The sequence below is a fragment of the Berghia stephanieae genome, chromosome 10 (assembly GCF_034508935.2).
Source record: "Berghia stephanieae isolate SIO BIC M18660-M18661 chromosome 10, UCSD_Bste_1.3, whole genome shotgun sequence".
Taxonomy (NCBI): domain Eukaryota; kingdom Metazoa; phylum Mollusca; class Gastropoda; order Nudibranchia; family Aeolidiidae; genus Berghia; species Berghia stephanieae.
Window position 1 is genome coordinate 35,150,993 of NC_088369.1, and position 7,500 is coordinate 35,158,492.

The window sequence follows — 7,500 nt, forward strand, 5'->3', positions numbered from 1 at the left end:
AAGAAGAAAGAAGAAGAAGAAGAAGAAGAAGAAGAAGAAGAAGAAGAAGAAGAAGAAGAAAGAAGAAGAAGAAGAAGAAGAAGAAGAAAGAAGAGAAGAAGAAGAAGAAGAGAAGAAGAAGAGAAGAAGAAGAAGAAGAAGAAGAAGAAGAAGAAGAAGAAGAAGAAGAAGAAGAAGAAGAAGAAGAAAGAAGAAGAAGAAGAAGAAGAGAGAAAGAAGAAGAAGAAGAAGAAGAAGAAGAAGAAGAAGAAGAAGAAGAAGAAGAAGAAGAAGAGAAGAGAAGAAGAAGAAGAAGAAGAAGAAGAAGAAGAAGAAGAATAAGAAGAAGAAGAAGAAGAGAAGAAGAAGAAGAAGAAGAAGAAGAAAGAGAGAAGAAGAAGAGGAAGAAGAAGAAAGAAGAAGAAGAAGAGAGAGAAGAAGAAGAGAAGAAGAAGAAGAAGAAGAAGAAGAAAAAGAGAAGAAGAGAAGAAGAAGAAGATAGAGAAGAAAGAAGAAAGAAGAAAAAGAGAAGAAGAGAAAAGAAGAAGAAGAAGAAAAGAAGAAGAAAGAAGAAGAAGAAGATAGAAGAGAAAGAGATAGAAAAGAAGAAGAAGAAGAAGAAGAAGAAGAAGAAGAAGAAGAAGAAGAAGAGAAGAAGAAGAAGAAGGAAGAAATGAAGAATGAAAGAAGAGAAAAGAAGAAGAAAGAGAATGAAAAAAAGAAGAAAAGAAGAAGAAAGAAGAAGAAGAAGAAAAGAGAAGAATAGAAGAAGAAGAAGAAGAAGAAGTAGAAGAAAAGAAATGAAGTAAGATAGAAAGAAGAAGAAGAAGAAGAAGAAGAGAAGAAGAGAAGAAGAAAAGAAGAAGAAGAAGAAGAAGAAGAAGAAGAGAAGAAGAAGAAGAAGAAGAAGAAAAGAAGAAGAGAAGAAGAAGAAGAAAAGAAGAAAAGAAGAAAAGAAGAAAAGTAAGAGAAAGAAGAAGAAGAAAAGAAGAAAGAAGAAGAAAGAAGAAGAAGAAGAAGAAGAAGAAAGAAGAGAAGAAGAAGAAGAAGAAAGAAGAAGAAGAATGAAGAAGAAGAGAAGAAGAAGAAGAAGAAGAAGGAAGAAGAAGAAGAAGAAAGAAGAAAAGAAGAAGAAGAAGAAGAAGAAGAAGAGAAGAAGAAGAAGAAGAAGAAGAAGAAGAGAAGAAGAAGAGAAGAAGAAGAAGAAGAAGAAGAAGAAGAAGAAAGAAGAAGAGAAGAAGAGAGAAGAAGAAGAAGAAGAAGAAGAAGAAGAAGAAGAAGAAGAAGAGAAGAAGAAGAGAAGAGAAGAAGAAGAAGAAAGAAGAAGAAGAAGAAGAAGAAGAAGAAGAAGAAGAAGAGAAGAAGAAGAAGAAGAAGAAGAAGAGAAGAAGAAGAAGAAGAAGAAGAGAAGAGAAGAAGAAGAAGAAGAAGAAGAAGAAAAGAAGAAGAAGAAGAAGAAAGAAGAAGAAGAAGAAGAAAGAGAAGAAAGAAGAAGAAGAAGAAGAAGAAGAAGAGAAGAAGAAGAAGAGAAGATAGAAGAAGAAGAAGAAGAAGAGAAGAGAGAGAAGGAAGAAGAAGAAGAAGAAGAAGGAAAAGAAAGAAGAAGAAGAAGAAAGAAGACGAGAAGAAGAAAGAAGAGAAGAGAAGAAGAAGAAGAGAAGAAGATAGAGAAGTGAGAGAGGTAAAGAAGTACAATTAGGCTTCGCAAATAAATCAAAAATTGATGCCAAATACATGAAGTGGAAAAAAAAAAAAGGTAAAGGAACAAAAAATAAACTGATACAACAGCAAAATAACAACAATCGAATAACATCAATACGTTCAATAATGAATAAATAATAATAATAATAATAATAGAAAATAGATAATAATGAATAAATAAGAATGAATAATAAAATAAGTAATAATAATAAATAAGTAATAGATAAATAAATGATAATAAAAAATGAATAAAAATGAATAATATAATGAAGATAAAGAATAATATAATAATAATAATAATAATAATAATAAAATAATATAATAATATAAGTAATATAATATATAATAATAATAATATAAATAATATAATAATAATAAGTAAGAAGAAGAAGAAGAGAAGTAGAAGAAGAAGAAGAAGAAGTAAGGAGAGATAGAAGAGAAGTAGATAGAAGAAGGAAGAGATGAGAAGAGAGAGAGAAGAAGAATAGAAGAAGAAGAAGAAGAGAAGAGAAGAAGAAGAAGAAGAAGAAGAAGAAAGAAGAAGAAGAAGAAGAAGAAGAAGAAGAAGAAGAAGAAGAAGAAGAGAAGAAGAAGAAGAAGAAGAAGAAGAAGAAGAAGAAAAGAAGAAGAAGAAGAAGAAGAAGAAGAAGAAGAAGAAGAAGAAGAAGAAGAAGAAGAAAAAGAAGAAGAAGAAGAAGAAGAAAGAAGAAGAAGAAGAAGAAGAAGAAGAAGAGAAGAAGAAGAAGAAGAAGAAGAAGAAGAAGAAGAAGAAGAAGAAGAAAGAAGAAGAAGAAGAAAGAAGAAGAAGAAGAAGAAGAAGAAGAAGAAGAAGAAGAAGAAGAAGAAGAAGAAGAAGAAGAAGAAGAAGAAGAAGAAGAAGAAGAAGAAGAAGAAGAAGGAAAAGAAGAAGAAGAAGAAGAAGAAGAAGAAGAGAAGAAGAAGAAGAAGAAGAGAGAAGAGAGAGTTTCAAAGTTTCAAAGTTTATTCAATCTTAGGCTTTCGCCAATAAATCAACAATTTGATGCCAACATACATGAAGTGGAAAAAAAAAAAAGGTAAATGGAACCAAAAAATAAACTGATACACCACACAAAAATACAACAATCGTAATAACATCAATACGTTCAATAATGATAATAATAATAATAATAATAATAATAATAATAATAATAATAATAATAATAATAATAATAATAATAATAATAATAATAATAAATGATAATAATAATAAATAATAATAATAATAATAAAAATAATAATAATAATGATAATAATAATAATAATAATATAATAATAATAATAATAATAATAATAATAATAATAATAATAATAATAACAATAATAATAATAATAATAATAATAAAAATAATAATAATAATAATAATAAGAAGAAGAAGAAGAAGAAGAAGAAGAAGAAGAAGAAGAAGAAGAAGAAGAAGAAGAAGAAGAAGAAGGAGGAGAAGAAGAAGAAGAAGAAGAAGAAGAAGAAGAAGAAGAAGAAGAAGAAGAAGAAGAAGAAGAAGAAGAAGAAGAAGAAGAAGAAGAAGAAGAAGAAGAAGAAGAAGAAGAAGAACAAAAACAACAACAACAAGAATATCAATAATAATAACAATAATAATATTACCATCATCCCTACACCCCAATCATCACCGTTACCACCACCACCATTACCATTATCACTACCACTATTACCATCACTTTTACATTTCCAATCAGTTTTTCTCATTAAAAATTTTTTTTAAAAAATAAAAAATTATTGATACCTATCACAACAGACCTCCTCGCTACCACGAAAATTCCCGTAGTACTACGGCTAAATCCCGGGCTGGATATAATAAAGGTTTTTTAATTAAATGTCATTTCTTGAAAACGAAGTTCTGGTGCCAGAGCTATCACATAGAGTTAATATTTTTCCCCCACGCATTATAAGGACAAACTGGTGGTTTTTAAGGGTAGTTAAAATGTCTACGATGTTATTTACCCTGAAAACTACTTATTACATTTTCCTATTTCAAGTAGGCAGGTCTGCTATGATAAGTATCAGTTCCATAGTCAAAATAAGACAAACAAAAATAACTTTTATTTTAATCAATAATCCATACAATTTGATGACAACAGACATGAAAGTGAGAAAAAAAGGTACATGAAACCAAAGCATAAAATGATACCATAAATAATCATAAAAATACAACATTGTAATACCACCAATACTTACAATAATAGTAATAATAATAATAATAATAATAATAATAATAATAATAATAATAATAATAATAATAATAATAATAATAATAATAATAATAATACTAATAATAATAATAATAATAATAATAATAATAATAATAATAATAATAATAATAATAAAATAATAATAATAATAATAATAATAATAATAATAATAATAAGATAAAGGGAAATGAGACGAACAGACCAATATAAATTTCAATCCAAGACAACAAAAATTACTTGAGAAATATAGGATAATATGCACGATAACACCACAGCAGATAGAAAGACGTCTTGACACCTTGACACACAAAGAAGAAGAAGTAGAAGAAGAAGAAGAAGAAGAAGAAGAAGAAGAAGAAGAAGAAGAAGAAGAAGAAGAAGAAGAAGAAGAAGAAGAAGAAGAAGAAGAAGAAGAAGAAGAAGAAGAAGAAGAAGAAGAAGAAGAAGAAGAAGAAGAAGAAGAAGAAGAAGAAGAAGAAGAAGAAGAAGAAGAAGAAGAAGAAGAAGAAGAAGAAGAAGAAGAAGAAGAAGAAGAAGAAGAAGAAGAAGAAGAAGAAGAAGAAGAAGAGGAGGAGGAGGATGAGGTGGAAAGATTAAAAACCATATCGCGAGTCATTTAAATACTATATTGTATTCGGAGGGCTCAGATCATGATGTTTCAATATAGTAATTTAATTTCATGGAAATTTACCTTTGTCTAACAAATTGTTTGCAATGAATATAAACAAAGTGTAAGACAGCTGTTTGCTATCATCATGCTAACTTGCGGGCGTATTTTCTGGCAGAGTTGGTGAGTCACATTTTTAAGAATAGAATGAGTACCAAAGGCGTTACTCATTTTTTGCCGTGAGTAAATTTGGCATGGTGGTCGGTGGGCCAAGGCTTTTAAAAACTGTACCAAAGTTCTAAGAAACCATTTATTTATTTATTTATTTCTATAGGGAATGAGATTAGCGGAAGAGTAGCGTCCCTTGATTGGACTTCACGGCGGAAAAGGTATTAGAGAGAGAATGTCATGCTGGTTGTGCGCTTGCGTCTCTCGTCTTCGCTTCCGGCGAAAGCGGCTTGAGACACATGCGCAAAACCAAATGACGTTCTCTCTATAAGGTGACGTCCAATCGAGGGACGCTACTCTTCCGCTAATCTCATTCCCTATTTTGTTGATTTAGTCCATAGGATGATTTTTTTTTAGAGTGATAAGAACCAACTGGGTTGAAGAAAGAAGAGCGGTCCCATGAGTGAGTTGCGACGTATCGACTTGCTGAAAAACACAGCACGACAGATTATGGGATTTGCACCTGGTTCCTTGTAGTTACAAGGCAAAGAGCGTACAGCTAAGCCATGCTGTCTTCGAAAAAGTGCATGCAATCCACAAAAAATAATAATCTCTCTCTCTCTCTCTCTCTCTCTCCCTCTCTCTCTCTCAATCTTCTCTTCACTTTCTCCCCTTTCCTCTATCTCAGCCATTCTCTTTTTCTCCCCAATGGCTCTTTCATTACTTGAAATATCTGTTTATACTTTAAAGCAAAAATCATTAGTTATAATCGACAATCTCTCTCTCTCTCTCTCTCTCTTTCTCTCTCTCTCTCTCTCTCTCTCTCTCTCTCTCTCTCTCTTTCTATCTCTCTTTCTTTTTCTTTCTTTCTCCCTATATTTCTCTCTCCCTGCTTCCACCTTCTTCACGCTCTCTCTCTCTCTCTCTCTCTCTCTCTCTCTCTCTCTGCTATCCTCTACCCTACCATTATTTCTCCTTCTCTGCAATTCCTTGAACTGTTTATAATCGAGACCCAATAGCATTTATTATAATCGACATTTTACCTTCCCATCTCTCTCTCTCTCTCTCTCTCTCTCTCTCTCTCTCTCTCTCTCACTCCATCTCTCTCTCTCTCTCTCTCTCTCTATATATATATATATATATATATATATATATATATATATATATCTATCTATCTCTCTCTCTCTCTCTCTCTCTCTCTGCTATCCTAAACACCACATTATTTCTCCTTCTCTGAAATTGCTTTTTCATTACAACTTGGGACAACTGTTTTACTTTACCCCAAATATTATTTATCATAATTGACATTCCTTTTATCATAATTTCATCAAGCTATATAAAGATATTTTTACCAGTCAACAATAAACCCATGAAGTGGGAAACGATGTGGGAGATCTTCATCACTCAAAAGTTCAAGATTGATGCTTTGCTTGCTCTCATATTGATGCTATTTAGGTAAAATACTCACAACATCCGCCAGATGTAACCTACCTGCGCACAAAAATCTATGTGTAACCTTGGACGTTTATAGTCTCTTTGATATAATTCAATAAGAATCGATCACCAAAATGGCTGTCTATAAATAATAACAAAGAGCAATTTAGGTAAAGTACTCACAACATTCGCCAGATGTAATGTACCGACAAACAAAGCTAATGTATAACCTTGGGCACTTATAGTCTCTTTGACATAATTCAATTAGAATTAATCACCGAAATTGCTGTCTATAGATTAGATAGAATGAAGATGACGTCACTGAGGTCTTTTTAAAAATTGTTTTTTGCCATTCGCGTTTATGATTTCTCACAAAACTGTATTAACCAGACTATAAACGTTCAAAGTTACACATAGTTTTGTGTGTTGGTCCGTTATACTTCCGGATGGCAATGTTGTGAGCTTCTTAGCCAAGTGCATAAGACTATCTATAAATAAAAACGAAGAGATGAGTGACGTCAATATCGTTCCTTTTATAGAGATGCTAACATTGAATTTATCATAAACAATAAAAAATCTGGTCAAGCTTTCACGCTTTATTGAGAACACTGTCATTCTGAAAGCGCTCCACACTATTTCTAGAAATGTGTTATAAAATAAATAAATAAATAAATAAATAAATAAATAAATAGATAAATAAATAAATAAAACTCCCTTTATTATTCATCCCCAAGGGGAAATTTGTCTTTAGGGTCTATCCCAAGGGAAGACCGGAATAACCCTGGCGTCAGCCGCAGTGCAGCGCCGCAAAGTGGGCCAGGGGCGCGGTGACTTGCTCAAGGCCACACAACGAGGCGGGTAGTCGAACTCGGTACCTTTTGGGTACGAAGCAAGACCGTACCGCTGAGCCACGCTTTACCTTAACACTCTCCTTACCAACTACAGGAAAATCATCACATTCGTTACGATACAACCAACATTTTTCTTATTCAAATTTCTTTTGTACATCATAAAATTTAAATAAGATGAACAGTGTGTTGTAGAGCATGCTTTTGCTAAAGATATTATGTATGGCAAGAACTGACTGCTATTGTGTTTGAGTGATAAAATATATATTTTTGTGTTAGTTGGGTGTGAAGTTTTGGGGGAAATCCTGAAAATGGCTGGTAAGGAGAGAGTTAAGCCACGCTTTTATGATACTTTGAATGCGTCCGCTTCCAGCAATATATGTGACCCTTCGCCTTCAAAACGGTATTAAGTCGGGTTGGTTAAGATGTTGAATATTGAATCTATAGCCAGAAATATCAGACTTGTGTTGAGTTTGTATGTTTTATTGAGGAAAATGAATACCATATTTTAGGATGATGATGCCAACAATTTAT

General features: G+C 31.9%; 1 protein-coding gene across 1 annotated transcript in view; it reads left to right on the plus strand.

Moving 5' to 3' along the window:
* Window positions 1-7,500, plus strand: part of LOC144981042 (uncharacterized) — a 94,288-nt gene that overhangs the window by 54,033 nt on the left and 32,755 nt on the right. The window lies entirely within an intron of this gene.